Source organism: Lepisosteus platostomus, chromosome 10 (genome assembly GCF_059453375.1).
Source record: "Lepisosteus platostomus isolate fLepPlt1 chromosome 10, fLepPlt1.hap1, whole genome shotgun sequence".
Taxonomy (NCBI): domain Eukaryota; kingdom Metazoa; phylum Chordata; class Actinopteri; order Semionotiformes; family Lepisosteidae; genus Lepisosteus; species Lepisosteus platostomus.
Genome location: NC_142620.1, coordinates 31,395,155 through 31,422,513, shown reverse-complemented (window position 1 = coordinate 31,422,513; position 27,359 = coordinate 31,395,155). Strand labels below are relative to the sequence as shown.

Sequence of the window (27,359 nt, the reverse complement as noted above, 5' to 3'; positions counted from 1 at the left end):
AAAAATAGTATTTTCGTTTACAAAGAGGGTTACAAAGAATGTGGACCAGGGTAATAATTTGAGTTTACGGCTTGTCCAAGGTCATTCATTATTAATACTATTACTAATATCTTCGGTAAAGACTTTGATGCATAAAATATTTCTGCATAATTAAAATATTTATGATAAAGGTAGGTTGTGTACTTTTGCCCAACTGAGCAATCTTGCTTTCATAAAATATACCAACTTTTTATTGTATGATGATTAAAATGCTGTAATACACAGTTTAAATTTAAAAGCTCAAATGCTGTTCATGAGAGGTTAAGCTTTATTAGCTCCTCCTGGCGGTTTTACAAGGTGATTCCCGATACTATTAACATAATCTAATTTACATATGGTAATTTGCGGTATGACCCGAAATGACGCGTTATACCACGTTTTGATGTGACACGCCCACCGCGTTATACCGCAGCGTATCCCACTTGTTTTGAATGGCTGCATCTGTAGTAAGGAAGGTGTAAAGTGACTTTCTGTTCAATTAAATAAAGCTACAGTACAGATTTTAAATTCTTTGAGCAATAATTTGGTGTTTGTCAATATGAGCCACCACTATTATTTTGTGCACCATTAAACCCCTGTGTTTTCCCATACCACACCTCTTGTTTCCTTTAGCTCTTATCTCATTGCGTAGGGTCTTCTACAAAACCGACATGTACAGCAGACCCTGTCCGTTACACTGCTGTTCCAAACACGCAAATCAGATCTAAGGTATAGAGTGCCTTCACATTTTATTGTGTTATAGCATGGAACCGTGATGTTTTTAATTGACAATTCTCTCTGTTTTAAGTCTCGTCATCGGTGGTGTGTGTTTCACTTCATGGACTTCTGTCTTTGAATTAAACGCTCTTTTTCTTGTTAATTGTGGGTGAAAATGGCTATTTTCCGAGAGTGATTACTTTGTTTTCACATATAATAAGTGATTAGATTTATGAACAATCTAATTTCTTATTCTTTTAAACAGCTGCAAAAAGATCGCACCAAAGACAGCACTAGTTCTGCTTGTCACAGACATTCAGGAAAGGGGGGTTAATAATGCAATGTCAAGTGCAATAATTCGGTGATTAGTAATAGCAGCTTAAAAATCAAATCAAAATGTATTTATCAAATGCACAACAATACAGCGTGCAGCAGTAATTGCTAGCAATGAAATGTCTTTTCTGTAAGCTCGGTGGGGGGGGATCACAAAGTTAAAAATGACATAATAAAGTTACATATCAATAGTGCAATAAAAAATTAATAAAATGAAAATAAACTCAATATAAATAGAACTGCTATATGTCTAGGATTTACATTACGTCTAAGTATTGCAGTATGCCAAATACAATTAGTAACCTGACCATTTAATAGATTAATGTAAAAGTACTGGGAACTTCACAATTAAAGAGCTCTGTAGGACAAGAAACAAAAGAGAAACTTAAGCTTTTTTAAGGCTGAAACTAAAATTCAGTTTAAAAATTTAAGGCAAATGAAAATTTGGGACATTGAAGTGTTAGAGATGTAAATAAATGTGAAAATACAAAAATGCATATGAGCAAAAAGTTTTAGTATTGGAGCAGGTGTTACCTTGAAATAAGCAAACAGAAAAAAGCCATGCAAGAGGAAATTAGATTACCTGGAGAAAACCCACATGAACCCAGAGAGAACATGCAAACTCCACAAATACAATAAATCAAGAATTGAACCTTGGACCTCAGCATAGCAAGATAGCAAAGCTATCCACCACTAAAAATGGATGGATATCTTAGTCACCTTTCTAGTTCAAAGATTTCCATGCATAATTTACGTTTGAAAGCCTCTGAGACATCTGCAGCTACTGTTGTATTTATGAAAAAACATACAAAAGGTATGCTAATCACAGTGCCATCTGATTCCTTAGTTAATATATTTAATGTTTATAAACAGTTAAGATTGTTATTAATTGTTGATTGTTAGCAAAATATTTTAAATTATATTTTACTCTATTTTTTCTTTATTAATTTTGTATTTTACTGATTATCCGATAGATTTAATGTACATTTGAACAATGATTTGTAAATTAATATTTTTACAAGATGTGGAAAAAGTGCAACAATGTATTAGTGCTAATTTTAATATTAAAATGATTACAATCTAATCATCCCACGTTTGATCCCAAGAGGAAGTACAATATGCTCCTGCTTTGTTTAACGATGGTATGAAAAATGAATCTAAAATGGTGAGAAAGCTATGCTTAAAGTTCATTAAGATACTTAGAAGACAACAATAACAATTTACGTTGCATTGTAAGATTGTGAATCAATAAAGGCATTTAATTAAACACACGTTTGCAGTTTATATAAAAATGGGGGGTAATGGTTCAATTGTCGTTCTTTTGGAAACATTTTGACATGCTCCTTGTAACTACACTGCTGTCGATATTGAAGCAATATACAAAATGAAATGCTTGGAGTTTGTAATGTAGGGATTTCTATATTTATATCTTTATCTAATGGTTTCATTAGTGACAAAGGCTAAACTGGCTTGCCTGCTTGCCTGCCACACACACTTCAGGACAGTGATGTCACTGCCTTTCGTATGAATCCTTTCATATGGAAACATTTTGACACTGCCTAACAATTTTAGGAAGAACACAAAACTTACTGTACAGTACTTACTTACGGTAGTACTTCTCACTTTAAGAAAGCTATGTGTTAGCATAAACTATTAGTAATCAATAATATTACATTTAGCACTGTAATGAATTGTGCTATTAAATTCTATTCTACTCTGAGAATGTACAGATGCAGCCATTCAAAGTGCACGGTACAGACACGTACCGGAGGTAATTGGCTACGGCGTCGTGCATCGTGACGCGCGTTGACGCAAAATACCGCGGTGCGTGATTGGTTGACCGACAGGGGCACTCGTGGTCCGTTGGTCTGTCGTAGAAAGACTTACTGTAAACGTCTTTACTGTGCCCGTTGTAGATATTGAATTTTACCACTGAAGGGAAATCTTAGTAGCTGAGCATAAAAAGAATAGGAGCATACTGTAACGCGTGTGAAGGCCATAAACGATATTAATTTTGGAACATAAACATACAGTATATAGCTGGTCTTGGTACTTTAAAGAAAAAAATACACACCAGTATTCCATTTCTCCCTAAACATTGTAAGCTTCGAAGTCTTTAACTAACGTGATACCGGAGTCAACAAGCATATTTTTAGAATTTGATTAAAACGGAATATAATATGGAATCGCGTATCTAAAGAATTTAATAACGGTATGATTATATTCGTGTGCTGCGACAGGGCTGTTTCGCCTAGCTGTCTTGCAGCCTACTGGTCTAGGTGTGTGACTAACAATGCACAGGTTGTGTGTTCGAATCCAGCTGGTGCTGGACTTTTCTTTTAACAAACATTTCTTCGAAAAATAGAATAGCGATATTATGGACAATCAATTGACTTTTATATTTCAAAATATCGCAACATGATCGATTCTAAGTCATTTTTGATAACAATGAATAGTCACCTTCTTCCCTTCTGACAGCGGTTCCTGCTTCTATTGTGTGTGTGTGTGCAACAGAGTAAATTTTTATAGAGAAATGGAGGCTGGACAGTATGCGTTACAATATAAACATTTATATTGATTTAAATCGTGTTCTGATTTAAATCGCAAACGCGTGTTTAATTATATGTGTTTTTTAATCATAATCAGGCTAATGCATTTCTACATTTTCTGTATGAACCAGCTTAGAGGTTCATACAGAAAGACAGCTTGTGTTTAAATTGAGTGTAAGGTAATTTATGCTTCTAAAGTCATGGTCAGCATTTATTATTGTACTGTGCTGTAAACTTTTTCTGTGCCTAGTCACATTATTTTATAGCGTTTTTATTGCGTTATTTAATCCGGTGGTGCTGTGTGTTAGTTTCCTGACTCCCATTATTTAAACTGCGACACTGATCATTCATCTCTAAATAAACTTTATTTTATATAGCGTTTTAAGCGAATAGGTAATTAGATTGCTCATAAACCTAATCGCTTTTTCTACATAAACACAGCGTGATTGCTCCCTGAAAATGCTTTTCCTTTATTTTTAAAGTAGGCTCAGATTTCAACTATAGATCGTATTATTATAAACTTTCTTGGAAAAATGTATTTTATGTAAACCATGTTTGCTATTAATTCATTTAGGGCTAAAATACGTTCATTGTCTTCCAATCGAGTCGAGTTGACATTGGAAGCCTGCCACACCCGGACTGTTAAACCAACGCATTAGCACGTCGCCAGTATTGGCTTTAGTATTCCCCCCCTCTCCCCTCAATTCAATTCAATTCAAGGTGTTTTATTTGCATGACAGATGGGTACAAGCAGTGTTGGGTATGTATATTGTAACGCTTACGGCAGACAGGCACTGTGTAAGAGCCGGCGCACCAGAGCAGCGCACCGAGGGAGTGTCTGCATTTATAACTTAGTTTTTAAAATTAGTCAAGCAATATGAAGCATCTCCTTTTACTTAGTGCCTGAGCATAAAAAGAATAGGAGCATACTGCAACGCGTGTGAAGTCCATAAACGATATTAATTTTGGAACTTAAACATACAGTATATGGCTGGTCTCGGTACTTTAAAGAAAACATACACACCAGTATTCCATTTCTCCCTAAACATTTTAAGCATCGAAGTCTTTAACTAACGCGATACCGGAGTCAACAAGCATACTTTTAGAATTTGATTAAAAGGGAATATAATATGGAATCGCGTATCTCAAGAAATTAATAACGATATAATTATATTCATGTTGCAAAAGAACTGCAACGGACATAAAAACTCCCTTGCTTTTAACAGAGCGTTCCATAATTTCTAACTACGAAAATGCCAGGTGAAAGGATTTGTAAACATATTTTGTTAAAGCAAGTCAGTTTTTTCCGCAACACATAAAAGACATTTTTCCAAGAAAGTTTAGCCTTTGTCACTAATGAAACGACTAAATAAAGACATAAATATAGAAATCTTAAGATTTGTTTTATTTAATGTTGGTAGCAGGATGAACTGTCAGAGTGTATATTTTGTTGCAGAGTTGCTGCAAGATGTTAACAGTGAAAAAGGTATTTAGAAATGAGTTATTTCAAGATGAAAATTTTCAGAATAATTGCAAATCTAGCAGGATAGAGAAAGCACAGAAAACAGGCAGTTAGATTGATCAGATTAGTATGAAAAGTCATTTGGCAAAGGGAATGAGAAGAGTGACAAACTAGTATACTTTAGATCTTTTTTTTCTGAACCAGGGAAAATCTGATCATGTTTCCCTATAACAATAATAAAAAACTTTATTTGATATATCACCATTAAAGGTGGCATCTCAAAGCAATACAGTAGATGTAAAAACAGATAAAAGGACCACAGATTACAAAGTAAATGCATATAAGAAAGACAAGCAGTTAGAGGTGCTACCAAAATTAGAAAATGAAGCAGATACAGACACTAAGTCTTCTGAAAAGAAAGGTTCTGAGGTTAGATTTAAACTGGCCCTGGTGTGTGTGTGTTTGTGTCTGTCTGTCCTGTGATGGACTGGCGCTATGTCCAGGGTGTATTCTGCCTTGTGTCCGTCGCTAACTGGGATAGGCTCCAAATCCTCTGTACTGGATAAAGAGATTAGAAATGGATGGAAGTAAAGGCACTGTGTGGATGGAACTATACACAGTGTTAGAAACCCACTATGAAATGGCAGCATCTCACTGAGAATAAAACATTTTATAGTGCTGGCTTAAGGAAACAGCCTTTCCACCTCTCTTGCACATCAGTATCCATACCTAGTTATTTAAACAAATTGCCTCTAATTATAAACATCTTAATATGCTGGCTCTGTGGATCCGCATCAGCTATGTTTGCCCATTCCTTCAATTCATGTGCATCCAACACACAGTTCAACGCTAGCAACTACACAAAATCTAAAATATGAGCTCTACTTGCCACGTACAATACCAACAGTACCAGCTAACTTTAGTAGTGACATTTTCATGGATCTTTTTAACAATAAAATTTACAACATCAGACTTCAGACACAATTAAACAGGCCTCAAAAAAGTCTGGTACAAACATTTTCAGCATGGAATAAACCTTTACTTTAATGGTATAAACCTTAAATGGATTCATATTCTCAATAAGATTTGGTGCTTAGTAACATGACTTAGAAAATGACAGAAGACATACGTATCATGCTTATCCTTCTATTTTTCATAATCGTAAACTCCTTAAGGCAGGTACATTTTCAAAGTACCTGCTCCAGACAGTAACCACTGCTAAGGGTTTATATGAAGCTTGCATTAAAAGACTTTAAACAAATGTCATGTTCCCATAAAAAAGTCATGCCTTGGAGTATAGACCCCCAAAGGAATGCCATAGACTCAAACTGCAAAATAAACACATACAGAAAGAAAGTATTTGTATTGTAATTGCAAATCCTGGTATGAGTGATTGGTATGACTTTCCTCATTACAAATCTCTTATTAGAATTTAAATTTCTCTGTAACTCCATGTCAGAACAGAGAAAATGTAACTGCCTTAAGGAGTTTACGATTATGAAAAATAGAAGGCCTGTTTAATTGTGTCTGAAGTCTGATGTTGTAAATTTTATTGTTAAAAAGATCCATGAAAATGTCACTACTAAAGTTAGCTGGTACTGTTGGTATTGTAAGTGGCAAGTAGAGCTCATATTTTAGATTTTGTGTAGTTGCTAGCGTTGAACTGTGTGTTGGATGCACATGAATTGAAGGAATGGGCAAACATAGCTGATGCGGATCCACAGAGCCAGCATATTAAGATGTTTATAATTAGAGGCAATTTGTTTAAATAACTAGGTATGGATACTGATGTGCAAGAGAGGTGGAAAGGCTGTTTCCTTAAGCCAGCACTATAAAATGTTTTATTCTCAGTGAGATGCTGCCATTTCATAGTGGGTTTCTAACACTGTGTATAGTTCCATCCACACAGTGCCTTTACTTCCATTTCTAATCTCTTTATCCAGTACAGAGGATTTGGAGCCTATCCTAGTAAGCAACGGACACAAGGCAGAATACACCCTGGACATAGCGCCAGTCCATCACAGGACAGACAGACACAAACACACACACACCAGGGCCAGTTTAAATCTAACCTCAGAACCTTTCTTTTCAGAAGACTTAGTGTCTGTATCTGCTTCATTTTCTAATTTTGGTAGCACCTCTAACTGCTTGTCTTTCTTATATGCATTTACTTTGTAATCTGTGGTCCTTTTATCTGTTTTTACATCTACTGTATTGCTTTGAGATGCCACCTTTAATGGTGATATATCAAATAAAGTTTTTTATTATTGTTATAGGGAAACATGATCAGATTTTCCCTGGTTCAGAAAAAAAGATCTAAAGTATACTAGTTTGTCACTCTTCTCATTCCCTTTGCTAAATGACTTTTCATACTAATCTGATCAATCTAACTGCCAGTTTTCTGTGCTTTCTCTATCCTGCTAGATTTGCAATTATTCTGAAAATTTTCATCTTGAAATAACTCATTTCTAAATACCTTTTTCACTGTTAACATCTTGCAGCAACTCTGCAACAAAATATACACTCTGACAGTTCATCCTGCTACCAACATTAAATAAAACAAATCTTAAGGTTTCTATATTTATGTCTTTATTTAGTCGTTTCATTAGTGACAAAGGCTAAACTTTCTTGGAAAAATGTATTTTATGTGTTGCGGAAAAAACTGACTTGCTTTAATAAAATATGTTTACAAATCCTTTCACCTGGCATGTTCGTAGTTAGAAATTATGGAAAGCTCTGTTAAAAGCAAGGGAGTTTTTATGTCCGTTGCAGTTCTTTTGCAACATGAATATAATTATATCGTTATTAATTTCTTGAGATACGCGATTCCATATTATATTCCCTTTTAATCAAATTCTAAAAGTATGCTTGTTGACTCCGGTATCACGTTACTTAAAGACTTCGAAGCTTACAATGTTTAGGGAGAAATGGAATACCGGTGTGTATTTTTCCTTTAAAGTGCCGATTCCTGGAATCTGACTGGCTGACACCCCTCTGAAGTGGTTTCATAAAATCTGGTATACGGAAAAGAAAGCGTTGATAAATACAAGTGTCTTTTAATACACTCTTTGCTGTGCTCTTGAGGATCCTTGTGATATTTTAAGCTCTAGTTGAATGATAGGTGTCGCATTTTAAATCATTTTCGTAGTTAGAAATTATGATATGCCCTGTTAAAAGCAAGGAAGTTTTTATGCCCGTTGAAGTAAAACAAAATGCCTGACAAAGTATGGCTTGGACAGATTCCAAGTGCTTGTACAAATGTGCTAAAGAAATTATACTTTGAGTATACAGCTTGTCCAAAGTCATCCATTATTAATACTATTAGTAATATCTTCAGTAAAGGCTTTGATGCATAAATATTTCTGATAAAGGTAGGTTGTGTACTTTTGTCCAACTGAGCAATCTTGCTTTCATAAAATATACCAACATTTTAATGACTGATGATTAACATGCTGTAATACACAGTTCAAAATTAAAGGCTCAAATGCTGTAAATGAGAGGTTAAGCTCCCCCTGGCGGTTTTACAAGGCGACACCGGATAGTTTCCGGCAGAGCGTCAAATGATACGTGACACCACGTGATACCGCGTGATACCGCGACACGCCCACCGGGGTATGCCGCGAAATACCTCACCCGTTTTGAATGGCTGCATCTGTAGGGGGGAGGAAGAATGTCTGTGGTCTTTTCACTGATAAACTTGTGTCAAGCTGTCAACAAAAACCAGCTGTCAAAAAATATATTTTTTTAAAAGTTAATTGTGTGTCCATAATATTGCTATTTTGATATTGCTAATTGCTATTGCTACTGAGTCTCTTTGTCTACAGTACATTGTTTGTGAACCAACCAAAGCGCTTTGAGGAGCCACCTTTAAACGTGCTATATAAAATAAAGTTTATTATTATTATTATGAATATTGATCAGATTTTTCCTCCCAGAACTTGTTAATTGTTGTTGTTATTGTTGTTGTTATTCTGTAAAGCGCTTTAAGAAGCATACTGTCCAGCTTGTCAGGTGCAATGTAAATACATTTTGTCTCCAAATCCACCACCACTTGTATGAATCATAGCCCTGCCAAACGATGCAAATTCTGCTGCAATGGTTGTGTGAAGGAATTATTCAGTATGGCATCTCCATGTTCAAGTAAACACTGCTCTGTGTGCAAATGCAAATGCATTTATTTATTTTTTTTAAAAGCCACCTTGAAAGGCGCTATATAAAATAAAGTTTATTATTATTATTAATATTGATGATATTCTTCCTCCCAGGACTTGTAAAATTGTTATTGTTATTGTTGTTATCCTGTAAAGCGCTTTGAGAAGCATACTGTCCAGCATATTGTATTTCATTGCACTTTGACAGATCATCTTATAATCACTTGTTGTTAGAATATCCCCCAAGAGGATATTCCCCCAAAGAGGATATAGAGGATATCCCCCAGGAGGTATCCAGGTAACAGTGAAACGGACGTACAGATGCAGCCATTCAAAGTGAGCGGTACAGACACGTACCGGACGTAATTGGCTGTGGCGTCGCTCATCATGACGCAAGATGACGCGGGGTACCGCGGTACATGATTGGTTGACCGACAGGGGCACTCGTGGTCCGTTGGTCTGTCGTAGAAAGATTTACAGTACAGTAAACGTCTTTACTGTGCCCGTTGTAGATATTGAATTTTACCACTGAAGGGAAATCTTAGTAGCTGAGCATAAAAAGAATAGGAGCATACTGTAACGCGTGTGAAGGCCATAAACGATATTAATTTTGGAACATAAACATACAGTACTGTATATGGCTGGTCTTGGTACTTTAAAGTAAAAAATACACACCAGTATTCCATTTCTCCCTAAACATTTTAAGCATCGAAGTCTTTAACTAAAGAGATACCGGAGTCAACAAGCATACTTTTAGAATTTGATTAATAGGGAATATAATATGGAATCGCGTATCTAAAGAATTTAATAACGATATGATTATATTTGTGTACTGCGACAGGGCTGTGTAGGGCTGTTTCGCCTCCCTCTTCATGTGACTTCCCTTGTAGCCTACTGGTCTATGTGCCCGACTACTAACTCACGGGTTGTGTGCTCAAATCCAGCTGGTGCTGGACTTTTCTTTTAACAAACATTTCTTCGAAAAAATAGAATAGCGATATTATGGACAATCAATTGACTTTTATATTTCAAAATATCACAACATGATCAATTCTAAGTCATTTTTGATAACAATCAACAAACAAACATTTCTTTGAAAAAATGAGACGTTTCCCTTGGTCAGAGATATAAATATATAATATATAAATAAATTAAATTTAACTAACGTGAAATAGCGTGTGAAAAAGTGGTAGTTTTAAGCTTTTCTGCTAATATAATATGGAATCGCATATCTAAAGAATTTAATAACGATATGATTATATTTGTGTACTGCGACAGGGCTGTGTAGGGCTGTTTCGCCTCTCTCTTCATGCGACTGTACCAGGAAGAGGATTTCTTTCTATTCGAAACATGTATTTTAAAAGTTTAAGAAGTAAAAACCTTACAGCGTACACAGATTTCGAAACTGATCAGGATCGTTATCTTTGTCTTATGCATAATAATGTTCACCACTCTGTCCAGCAAATTAATAATAAACTTTATTTTATATAGCGTTTTAAACGAATAAGTAATTAGATTGCTCATAAACCTAATCACTTGCTTTTTCTTTTTATTTAGGCTCAGATTTCAACTATAGATCGTATTATTAGTAACCATAATAACAACCAACCAACAAAAACAACCATATAAACATAATACCAACCAAAAACATAGATAACGACCACAATACAAAATCAAATATATCAAACCATTATACTCTCGCAAATTCCTCCAATTATCATAATCCCGCCCCTTATGCAAAACCAAACCCTCCTCCCATCCCAGTTTATCCTCTTTATCATAAACAAAATCCACCTCAATTTTCAACATAAAGCATTACTGCTTACTGGGTTTTTGATGGGGGGGGTGTCTTTCGCTGGAAATCTCGCCTGCTTCTACTTTACGAGTACAACCCCCTCTCTGCCGGAGTGCTGGCTGTGACGAATTAAACCGGTTTCATAGGTATTTTCAAAGTAGGAAGTACAGTGTTAACTGGTAGCTGGGCTCCTCAATGAAATCGCTTTAACATGCGAATGCGTTGGTGTAACAGTCCGGGAGTGGCAAGCTTCCTATGTCAACTCAACTCGATTGGAAGACAATGAACGTATTTTAGCCCTAAATGAATTAATAGCAAACATGGTTTACATAAAATACATTTTTCCAAGAAAGTTTATTTTGAATGGCTGCATCTGTAGGGGGGAGGAAGAATGTCTGTGGTCTTTTCACTGATAAATTTGTGTCAAGCTGTCAACAAAAACCAGCTGTCAAAAAATATATTTTTTTAAAAGTTAATTGTGTGTCCATAATATTGCTATTTTGATATTGCTAATTGCTATTGCTACTGAGTCTCTTTGTCTACAGTACACTGTTTGTGAACCAACCAAAGCGCTTTGAGGAGCCACCTTTAAACGTGCTATATAAAATAAAGTTTATTATTATTATTATTATGAATATTGATCAGATTTTTCCTCCCAGAACTTGTTAATTGTTGTTGTTATTGTTGTTGTTATTCTGTAAAGCGCTTTAAGAAGCATACTGTCCAGCTTGTCAGGTGCAATGTAAATACATTTTGTCTCCAAATCCACCACCACTTGTATGAATCATAGCCCTGCCAAACGATGCAAATTCTGCTGCAATGGTTGTGTGAAGGAATTATTCAGTATGGCATCTCCATGTTCAAGTAAACACTGCTCTGTGTGCAAATGCAAATGCATTTATTTATTTTTTTTAAAAGCCACCTTGAAAGGCGCTATATAAAATAAAGTTTATTATTATTATTAATATTGATGATATTCTTCCTCCCAGGACTTGTAAAATTGTTATTGTTATTGTTGTTATCCTGTAAAGCGCTTTGAGAAGCATACTGTCCAGCATATTGTATTTCATTGCACTTTGACAGATCATCTTATAATCACTTGTTGTTAGAATATCCCCCAAGAGGATATTCCCCCAAAGAGGATATAGAGGATATCCCCCAGGAGGTATCCAGGTAACAGTGAAACGGACGTACAGATGCAGCCATTCAAAGTGAGCGGTACAGACACGTACCGGACGTAATTGGCTGTGGCGTCGCTCATCATGACGCAAGATGACGCGGGGTACCGCGGTACGTGATTGGTTGACCGACAGGGGCACTCGTGGTCCGTTGGTCTGTCGTAGAAAGATTTACAGTACAGTAAACGTCTTTACTGTGCCCGTTGTAGATATTGAATTTTACCACTGAAGGGAAATCTTAGTAGCTGAGCATAAAAAGAATAGGAGCATACTGTAACGCGTGTGAAGGCCATAAACGATATTAATTTTGGAACATAAACATACAGTACTGTATATGGCTGGTCTTGGTACTTTAAAGTAAAAAATACACACCAGTATTCCATTTCTCCCTAAACATTTTAAGCATCGAAGTCTTTAACTAAAGAGATACCGGAGTCAACAAGCATACTTTTAGAATTTGATTAATAGGGAATATAATATGGAATCGCGTATCTAAAGAATTTAATAACGATATGATTATATTTGTGTACTGCGACAGGGCTGTGTAGGGCTGTTTCGCCTCCCTCTTCATGTGACTTCCCTTGTAGCCTACTGGTCTATGTGCCCGACTACTAACTCACGGGTTGTGTGCTCAAATCCAGCTGGTGCTGGACTTTTCTTTTAACAAACATTTCTTCGAAAAAATAGAATAGCGATATTATGGACAATCAATTGACTTTTATATTTCAAAATATCACAACATGATCAATTCTAAGTCATTTTTGATAACAATCAACAAACAAACATTTCTTTGAAAAAATGAGACGTTTCCCTTGGTCAGAGATATAAATATATAATATATAAATAAATTAAATTTAACTAACGTGAAATAGCGTGTGAAAAAGTGGTAGTTTTAAGCTTTTCTGCTAATATAATATGGAATCGCATATCTAAAGAATTTAATAACGATATGATTATATTTGTGTACTGCGACAGGGCTGTGTAGGGCTGTTTCGCCTCTCTCTTCATGCGACTGTACCAGGAAGAGGATTTCTTTCTATTCGAAACATGTATTTTAAAAGTTTAAGAAGTAAAAACCTTACAGCGTACACAGATTTCGAAACTGATCAGGATCGTTATCTTTGTCTTATGCATAATAATGTTCACCACTCTGTCCAGCAAATTAATAATAAACTTTATTTTATATAGCGTTTTAAACGAATAAGTAATTAGATTGCTCATAAACCTAATCACTTGCTTTTTCTTTTTATTTAGGCTCAGATTTCAACTATAGATCGTATTATTAGTAACCATAATAACAACCAACCAACAAAAACAACCATATAAACATAATACCAACCAAAAACATAGATAACGACCACAATACAAAATCAAATATATCAAACCATTATACTCTCGCAAATTCCTCCAATTATCATAATCCCGCCCCTTATGCAAAACCAAACCCTCCTCCCATCCCAGTTTATCCTCTTTATCATAAACAAAATCCACCTCAATTTTCAACATAAAGCATTACTGCTTACTGGGTTTTTGATGGGGGGGGTGTCTTTCGCTGGAAATCTCGCCTGCTTCTACTTTACGAGTACAACCCCCTCTCTGCCGGAGTGCTGGCTGTGACGAATTAAACCGGTTTCATAGGTATTTTCAAAGTAGGAAGTACAGTGTTAACTGGTAGCTGGGCTCCTCAATGAAATCGCTTTAACATGCGAATGCGTTGGTGTAACAGTCCGGGAGTGGCAAGCTTCCTATGTCAACTCAACTCGATTGGAAGACAATGAACGTATTTTAGCCCTAAATGAATTAATAGCAAACATGGTTTACATAAAATACATTTTTCCAAGAAAGTTTATTTTGAATGGCTGCATCTGTAGGGGGGAGGAAGAATGTCTGTGGTCTTTTCACTGATAAATTTGTGTCAAGCTGTCAACAAAAACCAGCTGTCAAAAAATATATTTTTTTAAAAGTTAATTGTGTGTCCATAATATTGCTATTTTGATATTGCTAATTGCTATTGCTACTGAGTCTCTTTGTCTACAGTACACTGTTTGTGAACCAACCAAAGCGCTTTGAGGAGCCACCTTTAAACGTGCTATATAAAATAAAGTTTATTATTATTATTATTATGAATATTGATCAGATTTTTCCTCCCAGAACTTGTTAATTGTTGTTGTTATTGTTGTTGTTATTCTGTAAAGCGCTTTAAGAAGCATACTGTCCAGCTTGTCAGGTGCAATGTAAATACATTTTGTCTCCAAATCCACCACCACTTGTATGAATCATAGCCCTGCCAAACGATGCAAATTCTGCTGCAATGGTTGTGTGAAGGAATTATTCAGTATGGCATCTCCATGTTCAAGTAAACACTGCTCTGTGTGCAAATGCAAATGCATTTATTTATTTTTTTTAAAAGCCACCTTGAAAGGCGCTATATAAAAAAGTTTATTATTATTATTAATATTGATTTAAACCGAATTAAACCGGTTTCATAGGTATTTTCAAAGTAGGAAGTACAGTGTTAACTGGTAGCTGGGCTCCTCAATGAAATCGCTTTAACATGCGAATGCGTTGGTGTAACAGTCCGGGAGTGGCAAGCTTCCTATGTCAACTCAACTCGATTGGAAGACAATGAACGTATTTTAGCCCTAAATGAATTAATAGCAAACATGGTTTACATAAAATACATTTTTCCAAGAAAGTTTATAATAATACGATCTATAGTTGAAATCTGAGCCTAAATATAAAGGAAAAGCATTTTCAGAGAGCAATCACGCTGTGTTTATGTAGAAAAAGTGATTAGGTTTATGAGCAATCTAATTACCTATTCGCTTAAAACGCTATATAAAATAAAGTTTATTTAGAGATGAATGATCAGTGTCGCAGTTTTAAATAATTTCCGTAGGAGGGCTTGGACAGATTCCAAATGCATTTTTGCAATTTACGTTGCATTGTCCAATGTGCTGTTGTAATACAGTTTAGAATACAGTTAGTCTAAGCTTTATCAGCTTTATTTATGGGTTGCAATTTAGAAAAAGTCAAAAACCGCACTCAAAATGCAATTTAGAGCTTTCTGGCAAGAGGAGACACCTAAATTATAATGTAACATGCCACTGTTTGTGCATGAACAAAGTTATACTCCAATTTTCCTTAGATACGCGATTAAAAAAAATAATTTTTTTGAATCCCCGGCGGAACACACTACATAAGAATCAGCGCTTTTATACAGTATATCGCCTTTAAACACATTTATTTAAATAAGTGTTTACGATTTAAATCAAAACGTGATTCAAATCAATATAAATGTTTATTTTGTAACGCATAGGTGACTATTCATTGTTATTAAAAAGACTTAAATTCGATCATGTTGTGATATTTAGAAATATAAATTTGTTTGGTGCGAGTGAGGTTTTATTTAATCTCTGACCAAGGGAAACGTTTCATTTTTTCAAAGAAATGTTTGTTAAAAAATAAAGTCATAGTTCCATGGGATTCAATCACAGACCATGTGACATGGGAGTCAGGAAACTAACACACAGCGCCACCAGATTTAATAACGCTATGAAAACGCTATAAAATAATGTGACTAGGCACAGAACAAGTTTACAGCACAGTACAATAATAAATGCTGACCATGACTTTAGAAGCATAAATTGCCTTACACTCAATTTAAAAACAAGCTGTCTTTAGCCCTCTAAGCTGGTTCATACAGAAATGTAGAGATCCAGGCTCAGAACACACAGCTTCATTAGCGAATACATATGCAGGACAACTAGAGAAGACGTTTTACAGAGGATGGATTTTTAGAAACATCCCATCAGTGACATCACTGAAGTCAACTCCTAGGTACTGTAACTGTCGTGTGGATAGTTTCACAAGAATCAGACAAAGGTTTAAGCATCGCTTGTTCTAGATAAAACTGCAAAAAAAAACAACAACAACCCATAATGTACTTCTTTGCGGCTCTGTTTGCCCAAATCATATATTCACAACATGAAATTTAGAAAATAATATTACGTAACCAAAATCCGCAATATGGAAACAGAACCTGTGTAATTGTTGATAGATGATGTACTCGTAACATTTTTACAAGACGAACTACAACATTTAAAAAATGACTTGTATGTACTTGATATCTCTAATCAATCCACGGCGACATTGTTAAAGCAGAGTCCCAGCACAAAACGAAACTAAAACGCCCTGGGCATACCGTTTCGCGCTTCTTATTAGTTGCTCAAAAGTAATTTGACCGTATGAAATGCACAATATAAACTTAGAAACATATACGTGAGCAGTATTTACGTACTGTAGTATCGGTGTTAAGACATACCTCTCAAATACTGTTAATCAAGTTAAAAATATCTCAAGACCGATTCTGGTCATAATGAAACCATGTTTCGTGTATGTTTTCTTTAAAGTACCGAGACCAGCCATATACTGTATGTTTATGTTCCAAAATTAATATCGTTTATGCCCTTCACACGCGTTGCAGTATGCTCCTATTCTTTTTATGCTCAGCTACTAAGATTTCCCTTCAGTGGTAAAATTCCATATGAATATTCAATACTTAAACGGGCACAGTTAAGACATTAAATATACATATACATACTGTATACAGTACAGTTTTCATACGGTAATATGTTTATGTTCCTAAATCAATCTCTTTTATGAGCATGTGAAAGGCATGGTGAATCGATTCTCAAAAATTACTGTACTTTGCATGATTGGAAACAAATGCGTGATTGCGAAATGCTGTGGTGTTACTCTCTCTCTCTCTCTCTCTCTCTCTCTCTCTCGGGCCTGCGCTCTTGGCTGCCTTGTCTTGTGTTTCTCTCTCGTCTGGGTGTGGGAGTGCTGCTGGCGGGTGGTGACGGAGAAGAAATAAAGCGCAGTTTTTAACTCTACAAGTTTGAGTCTCTGTGTTCGTCCTCAACGAACCCAAATTCATTACATTGGTGTCAGAAGTGGGAGGATGGACAGTGAACACCCGATGATGTCGGACTCAGAGAAGCGCCAGTTCCCCCAGCAGCTGAGTGACCCCCTAAACCGCCTTTTGGGAGCGAGCAGCAGCTGCCAGGGGCCGGGACGACTCCTCAGCACCGCCAGTGGCCACAGCCCTTATCAGGGCTACCCCACGGTGACCTTCTCAGCGGAAGTGGGGCCCTTTCCCGGGTCGCCTCAGGCCGTGTGGCAGGAAGGAGATGCCAGACCAGCAGGGTCTAGCCCGCCACCCCTGCTCCAGCCTGCGCCGGTGAGACCGAGCTGTTATAATGGGGGGATTCCATAGCAAATGTTTTGAGGCCCAGTTCCAGATGCTGGGCCACCTCGCCTCCGTCCTGGATGTACGTTGCTGGATGTACCCGGGGACCAGAGGTACAACTATGCGGCGTTGGCATCGGCCCTCTGGAGGCTTTTTGGCAGGAGAGGGGAGGCGCAGGCGCAGGGACTGCTGCGGGCAAGGTTGGCCCAACGCTGCTGCCTAGCTGGAGAGCCACTGGGTCCAGTTGCCGCAGACATGGCCTACTTAGCCCGCCAGGGTTACCCTACTCTCCCGGAGAAGGCCCACCGGGAGATAGCACTCCAGGCGTTCCTCTGGGCCCTGGTGCCGCCTGAGGTGCAGCGCCACGTGATGCTGGCCGCGCCGGTCCTCTTGGAGCAGGCCCTGGCTCTGGCTGAGCAGGCTGATGCCATATTCGAGGAGTCTGGTGGGCACCAATGGAGGGGTGCACAGGGAATCAGATGGGGAGGAGGAGACGGCCAGCACGGCGATGCTGGGGGAGCGACGACGGCTGGTCATCTGCCACCGCTGTGGGGAGAGGGGGCACATCGCCTGCGAGTGCCAGGCGCTGGATCCCCAGGGACTCCGGAGGCCATTGGGAAATGGAAGCGGGGCGGCCTAAAGGGGGAAAGGCCGCCCTTGAGCGACGCTACCCCCGCTCCGGAAAGCCAGAAAGAGTGCTTCATCCCGCCTGCTGTGGGAAGGGTTGGCCACAGCCGGGGCTTATTTCTTCCCTGCCTCATCAAGGGCAGACCCTGCCAGGCCCTCGTCGACACCGGTTCGACCATCACCCTGCTGCGTCCTAGTGTCCTGCCGGGCACCGAGGCAGCCGGACCCCCAGGGCGCTCACTGTGCACTTTGGGGCTGCGAGGGTGAAACACCCCTTCTACCTTACCCCAGTCTGTGAGGACTGTATCCTGGAGTTGGACTGGTTGCAGCAAGTGGGTAGTTGCCTTGACTTGGGCGTGAGGGTCGGGGTGCTGCGCCAGGGGTGGCGGGTGCCCTCCAGCGGAGAGGTCACTTGCTGCAAGCAGTCTCTTCCTCCCCATCTGATTCCCTGTGCGCCCCTCCGTTGGAGCTCACTGGAGCAGGGGTGGCGGGCTGGACCCCACTGGTCTGGCGTCACTTTCCTGCCACATGGCCTGAGGCGAACCGAGAAAGGGCCCCCCTTCCGCTGAGTAGGTCACCGTGGGGAAACCCTGATAACTGCTGAGGGGTCGTCCCGGCCCCTGGCGGCTGCTGCTCGCCCCCAAAAGGCGCTTTAGGGGGTCACGCAGCTGCTGGGGGAACCGACGCTTCTCTGAGTCCGACATCATCGGCCGTTCACTGTCCATCCTCCCGCTTCTAACACCTATGTAATGAATTTGGGTTCGTTGAGGACGAACACAGAGATTCAAACTTGTGGAGTTAAAAACTGCACTTTATTTCTTCTCCGTCACCACCCGCCAGCAGCACTCCCACACCCAGACAAGAGAGAAACACAAGACAAGCCCGCCAAGAGCGCAGGCCCGAGAGAGACAGAGAGAGAGAGAGAGAGAGAGAGAGAGAGAGAGAGAGAGAGAGAGAGAGAGAGAGAGAGAGAGACCAAGGGGTGAAGAACCAGGGAACTATTTACATGGAAAACAGGCGATGTCCCCAGACTGTACGCCCGTTTCACTGTTACCTGGATACCTCTTGGGGGATATCCTCTATATCCTCTATATCCTCTTGGGGGGAATATCCTCTTGGGAGATATTGTAACAACAATTGATTATAAGACAATCTGTCAAAGTGTAATGAAATACAATATGCTGGACAGTATGCTTCTCAAAGCGCTTTACAGGATAACAACAATAACAACAACAATTTTACAAGTCTTGGGAGGAAGAATATCATCAATATTAATAATAATAATAAACTTTATTTTATATAGCGCCTTTAAAGGTGGCTTTTTAAAAAAAAAACTTTTTTGAAATGCATTTGCATTTGCACACAGAGCAGTGTTTACTTGAACATGGAGATGCCATACTGAAATATTCCTGCACACAACCATTGCAGCGGAATTTGCATCATTTGGCAGGGCTATGATTCATACAAGTGGTGGTGGATTTGGAGACAAAATGTATTTACATTGGGTTGCTGTAAGTGGAGCACTAAGAACCCCAAAGCTCTACTTATTATTTTACAGGAGAATGCACCTGACAAGCTGGACAGTATGCTTCTCAAAGCGCTTTACAGGATAACAACAACAATAACAACAACAATTTACAAGTTCTGGGAGGAAAAATCTGATCAATATTAATAATAATAATAATAAACTTTATTGTATATAGCGCCTTTAAAGGTGGCTCCTCAAAGTGCTTTAAAGGATAACAACCGATGAAACAACAGTGGTTGGGGGTAGGAAATACCTATGAAACCTGTTTGTTCACAATGTGCTGTAGACACATAGTGTTACACCAATGCATTAGCATGTTAAAGCGATTCCATTGAGGAGCCGGGCGCGATAATTGTTAATAATTACTTATAATTATTTTTAATAATAATTAATTTTCTGATCTGCAAGGCCATTTGGCTGCAGCAAATGTTAATTCTGTCTGGCATTACCAGATTGTGAAAAAATAAAAGTATTTTAATCAAGATTCACTTATAAAATTAACGTGAAACAAAACAAAAACTAAAAATAAGATACAATCTACAGACATTCACAACATAAACATATCGTAAAACATTTACATATATTGTTAAATTATTACTTCAAATATATACTTTAGGTTACTGAAACAGCCAGTTAATAAAATCATTGCAATTTTGTTCTTGTTTGGAGGTGGGGATATTCTGACAACAATTGATTTAAAGAAAATCTGTCAAAGTACAATGAAATACAATAATTACGCTGGGTGAACGTTCCGAGGTCAAATTCTTCCGCGACAGGGGTACCTTTAAAGCGCAGACGACGGCACCGAAAAATTTTGGCGCACCCTCTCTTTAAAGCCCTGGCCAAATACGAAGACAGTACGTACAGTTATAATTCAAACTGAATTAAAAACTACTCCTATTTGGCATTTTAGTTATAGAGGCGGAAAGACGCACCCCCATCTCTGGGTGCCTGAGTTGTCGCAATCTTTAACCATTCCGTGTCCGAGTCACAGTAGGTAGAGACACGTTCGAAAAAAAGTTCATCCCAGGTACAATACATTATTTTTAATATTTTTGTGGTAAGAGGGAGCAAAACATCAGTATTTACTGATAGTAATTAGTGTACGATCTATAGTTGAAATCTGAGCCTAAATAAAAAGAAAAGGCATTTTCAGAGAGCAATTACGCTATGTTTATGTAGAATAAGTGATTAGGTTTATGAGCAATCTAATTACTTATTCATTTAAAACGCTATATAAAATAAAGTTTATTATTATTAATTTGCTGGACAGAGTGGTGAACACTATTATGCAAAAGACAAAGATAACGATTTACGTTGAAAGACATTTCATTAAACACGGGTTTGTGATTTAAATGGGAATGGGGGTTGTAATATTTGTGTGCGTCAGCAGTGAAACTGCATGTTGATTGGGGGAGGGCTGAGCGGGAATAAAGGTTACTCAGGGTCACAGGTCATAGTGAATGTAGGAGCTAACGGGTTCGGAGTTACAGGTAAAATAAAGAGTTTGTTCGAGTGTCACATCATCGTCCTGGGTTGTTAATTTCTACACTATACGTGTACGAGAAACAAGACAGGAGTGACGGGAACTCTCAATCTAATTAAAAATAAAATAAAACAGGTTTTGATAGTTAATAACCACTTTTTATGCACGAAACACGGGTGATTATTCTTCCTCCTATTCAGCTTAGAAATCTGTGTATGCTGTAAGGTTTTTACTTCTTAATTAAACTTTTAAAATACACGTTTCGAATAGAAACAACATATGTTGTTGACTTCCTGGTGTGTAGAGCAGATCAGCACGTCTTTTTTCCCCAATCAGAGGGGTGTCAGATGGTGTCACCCAATCACCATTCTGAAGCCCTACAGTAATCTCTGGTATAGGGAGACACCAGAATTCTGTCCCATAGTTTAGATAGATAGATGATAGATACTTTATTGATCCCGTGAGGGAAATAAAGTAAATCATTTTCATTTGAGGAAATTATGAAATGCTCGGTTAAACGCAAAGGAGATTGGCTGTGTTTCTGCGTTGGGTAGCAATGGGTGACTATATTCTCAGGCGGAAGATGTAAACAGCTTAATTTTCGTGTTAAATATTTTTTAAAATTAAAATTAATTCTATACAGCAATTGCATATTTGGGTACCGTTTCATAAAACTTTCATGCTTAAAATGTTTAGGGAGAAATGGAAGACTGGTGTGTATTTTTTCTTTAACCTACCAAGACCAGCCATACACAGTACAGTTTACATACAGTAATATGTTAATGTTCCTAAATTAATATCGTTTATGACCTTCAGATGCGTTATGCTCCTCTTCTTTTTATGCTCACCTACTAAAATTTCCCTTTAGTGGTAAAATTTCATATAAATATTCAATACTAAGCAGATTAAAATGTGCACAGTAAAGAGAGTAAATGATTAAATCTTTTCACTACCGACCAATGCACCACGAGTGCCCCTGTCGGTCATTTTGGCCAGCCTATCACTTTACCGCGGTGCACTGTGGTGGCTTGTGTGTAGTTGCGTGCGGTGTGGGTTTGTACCGTGCATTTTGAATGGCTGCATCTGTATATTACATAATATGTTTATGTTAAAGATTTTGATGCATAAAATATTTCTGCATAAATTAAAATATTTATGATAAAGGTGGTAGGTTGTGTACTTATGTCCAACTGAGCAATCTTGCTTTTATAAAATATTCCAACTTTTTAATGTTTAATGATTAACATGCTGTAATACACAGTTTCAAATTTAAAGTCTAAAGAGTATAGAACTTAAATTCTTAACTGAATAAAGATTGTCCCTCAACAGTGATCGGCATTCGAAACCAGGTGTTTTCTGGTGACAGCTCAAATACTGTACATGAGAGGTTTTATTAGCTCCACCTGGCAGTTTTACAAGGTGATTCCTGATACTATTGTGAGACATATTTGGTTTAGCATATTCAGCTGGTGTTCCTGGAGATGCAGATGATAGTTCAGCCTTAGGCAAAAATATTAGATGAACTGGCAACCGAGCCTCACGACCATGCACCAGATAGAATGGTGTATACCCAGTGCTAGCATATACACTTGTATTGTAGGCAAGCTGAATGGATCTCAGCAACGTGTCCCAAGCTTCATGTGTTTGATATAAACATTTGGCCAGTTGGTCCTTTAGGAACCGGTTAAATCTTTGGATTAACACATTACCTGCTGGATGGTAGGAGGAAGTTCGGGTTTTTGTCACTCCTAACTTAGAGCACAGTTCTTTTACCAAATCTGACTCGAACTGTCGACCTTGATCTGTGTGGAAATATTCTGGAACTCCATGCTCACTTATGTATTGTTCAAAAATAAAGTGAGCGACTGTGACTGCACGCTGGTCTTTCATGGGATACAAGTTCACATACCTAGTAAAATAGTCCTGTATAACAAGAACATACCTGTACCCACTGGGTGAGATAGGGAGTTCAGTTATGTCTGCAGCCACTTTCTGGAATGGTGGACTAGCTTCAATTGTCTGCAGAGGAGCAAGGTTATGGGGTACTGGCATAGCTCTGGATTGACACGCTACACAATGGTGACAATAGCTCTCAATGTCCCTCGCCATAAAAGGCCAGTAGAACTGCTCTCGAGCTCGATGAAGTGTCTTTCTGTGACCAAGGTTCATTTGTTTGTCGTAAACTCCAGCATGCTTATCAGTCCAGCCAGGAACATTGTGAAGCTGCACATCTACAACAACAGACCCAGTATGACAAAAAAGTTAAGTACTCACCTTACCACAAGGGAGACTTAGTTTTATTGAACGATCCAGCTCATTTACGGTGTAAACTGGCGCCACGTTGGAAAGGGCCATACTGTATCATACAGTTAATACGTCCTGCTGATGGAGATGTGGTGCTGTATGTCATTAGACAGAAAGTCTCCCCTGATGGACCTACACGAGTTGTTCATCACAACCGTCTGAAAGCTTATTTGACACCTGCTTTTCCACAGACAGAATGTCTCCCTCCAACTGCACCTGTCGAGCTTCAGCAGACTCAAAGGGTGCCACCCCAGGACAACCCAGATGTGCAGGTACCTAGTGCTACCCCTGAGTTGCCTTCCATCATTTTCTCTGGTGTGAAGCAGTGCCACCATCCTGCCAGACATACAATTAATGAACATACCACTACACAATGCGTCCAACACCTTCCAGGGGAATCAGATCACACTGCAGCACAGGTAGCATCTCAAATGGACAGTACCTCCTGCTCCCCTGATAACCTAGAGCAGTCATCACGACAGCCAAGTCGCAGGCCTGTTAAATTGCCAGCCCATTTCAGGGATTATATTGTAAAATGAAGTTAAACAAAAATGTACACAAAGTGTTTCAGTGGTTTCATGTTGTTTAATGATCTAATACTTGTTTGTTCTAGTATTTGTTACTTGTTATAAAGTTTAGTTATGGTTTTATTTACTTATAGGAATGTTACTTAGAAACGTGGATGTTTCTTTTTCCACGGTGGGTCTTATGTGAGACATATTTGGTTTAACATGTTCAGTGTTCAGTGTGTGGTAATTTCTTTGGTGTGAGTGAAGTTTTATTTAATCTCTGACCCAGGGAAAAGTGTCGTGTGGACAGTTGAGGAGAGAATGCAGGCTCGCACTGTGTCCATTATTTTGATTCTTTTGTCTTCTTCTTGCTTGATCGGCTAGTTTACTTTTTTTGTTTTACCAATAAAGTTTGATAATCGGCCAGTGAAAGCTCTGTTGTCCTTCACCTGAATGCCTGAAACATTTTACCGAACCCAGGATTTTACATAATTAACATAATCTAATTTGCATGCAGTAAAATGCGATATGCGGTTGACGTGATATGACGCGTTGTGATGCGACACAACCACCGCGTTCTTCCACAGCGTACCTCGCTCGTTTTGAATGGCTGCATCTGTACAGAACATCTGTACAGCTTCAGAATGCGTGAGGGATGCTGCAGTAGTTCACAGTCCAGCAGCTGCGCGAGACTGCGGGAGACCGCAACGTTTTAGACATTTTCAGAGTGCTCTACTTTGTAAAATTGCCAGGTGGAGCTCTGAAAGCTTTACATGGTGTGTGGAGCATTTGGGATGTCACCAGAAAATGCGCAGTTTTGAATCCAGGTCAATGCTGAGGGACAGTCTTTTTCCAAATATAGAATTTAGATTGTACACTGTTTAGACTCTTATTAATTTCAAATTGTTATTATACTGGAGCTTGTGAACATGATGTGCCTCTTTCAGGTTCACATCCACGAAGAGAAAATCCAAAGGTAAATTTTGGTAGCAGAAAATAATGAGTGCTGTAATGTAATACATACCTAATGTACACATATTAGATGGTAGTGAAAGCTAAATATGAAAATGTACATAAGAGTAACAGTAACCCTCAACAGTAACCCACTTTATAAATATTTAATGCATCAAAGTCTTTAACTTGGTGACTTACGGTGGATTATGGTTGTAATGTGCTTGTTCAGGCATTATATACAGTTTATATACTGCACTTCATAAAACATTACTGTATAATGTTTTATCCTTTTCCAAGAACACCTAGTAAGAACACCACTTGCTGTTATTGTAAAAATAAGTTGTACTAATTTAATACTACTTTATAGTAAAATTAGTATGGAATCGTGTAACTAAGCAGCTAAAGTGGAAACATTTTGACATTTGTTTTTTTTACAAAAACGTTTATTGTACTTATATCAATGTTGTCTGTCCAGGGGGCAGGGGGTTGGGCAGAGTGATGGAGAGTGAAATAAATTACCATCAGCACTGCCAGCACTTTCCCTTCCCCCTAGTGCGAGATGATAATGCACTGTCTGGCATGAAAAAATCCCTCTCGAGCTGTTTCAGAACATCTTTCAGATGGTCTGGAGGTTCATTCATGTTATTACATCAATATTAATATTAATTTGGCTAGCAACTATGTCACCTTGCAACTCACAACTGGTAAACCACTGAAACTAACCAGGTGTGAGCCTGGTCACTACCTGGATGAGAGACCTCCTGGGAAAAACTAAGGTTGTTACTGGAAGAGGTGTTAGTTGGGACAGCAGGGGGCACTCACCCTGTGGTCCCTGTAGGTCCTAATGCCCCAGTATAGTGACGGAGACACTATACTGTAAACAGGCACCGTCCTTCAGATGAGATGTAAAACTGAGGTCCCGACTCTCTGTGGTCATTAAAAATCCCAGGATGTTTCTTGAAAAGAGCAGGGGTGGAATCCCAGCGCCTTGGCCAAATTTCCCATTGTCCCTTACCAATTATGGCCTCCTAATAATCCCCATCTCTGAATTGGCTTAATGACTCTGTTCTCCTCCCCACTGATAACTGGTCTCTGGTGAGTGTTCTGGTACAATATGGCTGCCATCACATCATCCAGGTGGTGGTGGTAGGGGGGAGTCCCCATTACCTGTAAAGCAGAGTGACTGGACACTTCGTTTCCAGATCACTTGGCACTCGTGAGGTATCCACATGAACACATACACACACATACATAAACATTTAACTATCTAAACAAAGGCGATAACGCTGGTATCCAACGTAAACAAACTAGTCTGGATATCCGGGGATAGCCTTGCTTGCTCTGTGGGTGCACACACGGAGTAAAGTAAGGTTGTTCCCGTATTATCAAAGTTAAACATTAATTCAAACCAAATACCTGTTTTCCTTTGTTTTAGAAGTGAAATGAACCAAATTGGTGATCAACTCACATGTTTTAAATAAATAAGCTGTTTGGATTTCTCACCAGCAAAATTGTTTCTCCCGCAAAACCTGTAGGACCGAAACTTTGGCATGGCAACAGGGGCTGGCTTAGTGGTGCCTGTTTCAGGACTGCACATGCGTGGATTGATTTGTAAGAAGATACCATTAAAAGGGAATAGTATTTTCTTAAACAACAGTTATGTACATAAAAGGAGTATGATATTTTATTTTTGGTAATAATATGTTAATTGTTTAATTGTGTACTTAATGAAGAAAGGTGTATATTAGAATTCTGATTATTATTTTGCTTTATAGTGGAATATTCTAGGGGGAGGAGTTTAACCTAGAAAATGAGCTCTTTAAGATAGGAGGGGAGATATAGGAGAAAGTGGGTTGTGGGGTAGAATAGGAGCTGGCTACAACAATATATTTTTTATAGCAATTAATGAACATATTATTGTACTATAGCTTTCTGTTGTTTTCTTTTTTCCTGGTTAGTTTGTGGTTTTCACTTTGTTTTATTGGGTGTGGACTTTGGGAACACAGTTCTTCTTAATAAACACCATTGCACGTCTTTGCAATTGTGGCTTTGCCATCGTTATTGTAATATTCTATCTACGCCTCTAAACTCTTCAAGGAGGAGAATGACAGCGCCTTGAGTGGAGTGTCCAGAAAAGCACTATGTAAGTGTAAGCAATTATTATTATTATTATTATTATGATGATGTTAAAATTTGATATGTACAATTATCAGAAATGGGAATTTAGTTTGCATAGTATTTTATTGTGAAAGATTCGCAATTATATTCATCTTTGTATTAACAGTTACAGCTGATATTTCACACCTGGAAAACACATTTGTTTTTTTTATAATACTTGGAGTGTGAAAATTGAGTGAGCACCGGGGCGCACAGTGAGATTAACACTGTGAGATGAAATAGAAAATGTTAGTAAATATGTTGACAAATGTCTGGATTTTCTGTTTCACGAGTCAAGTTAAAATTGTATCCAGCTGTAAATTAGCTAAGTGATGTT

At 38.3% G+C, this 27,359-nt stretch overlaps 1 protein-coding gene across 1 annotated transcript in view; it reads left to right on the top strand.

The window, feature by feature from the left end:
- Positions 1-27,359, top strand: part of mid2 (midline 2) — a 511,887-nt gene that overhangs the window by 115,335 nt on the left and 369,193 nt on the right. The window lies entirely within an intron of this gene.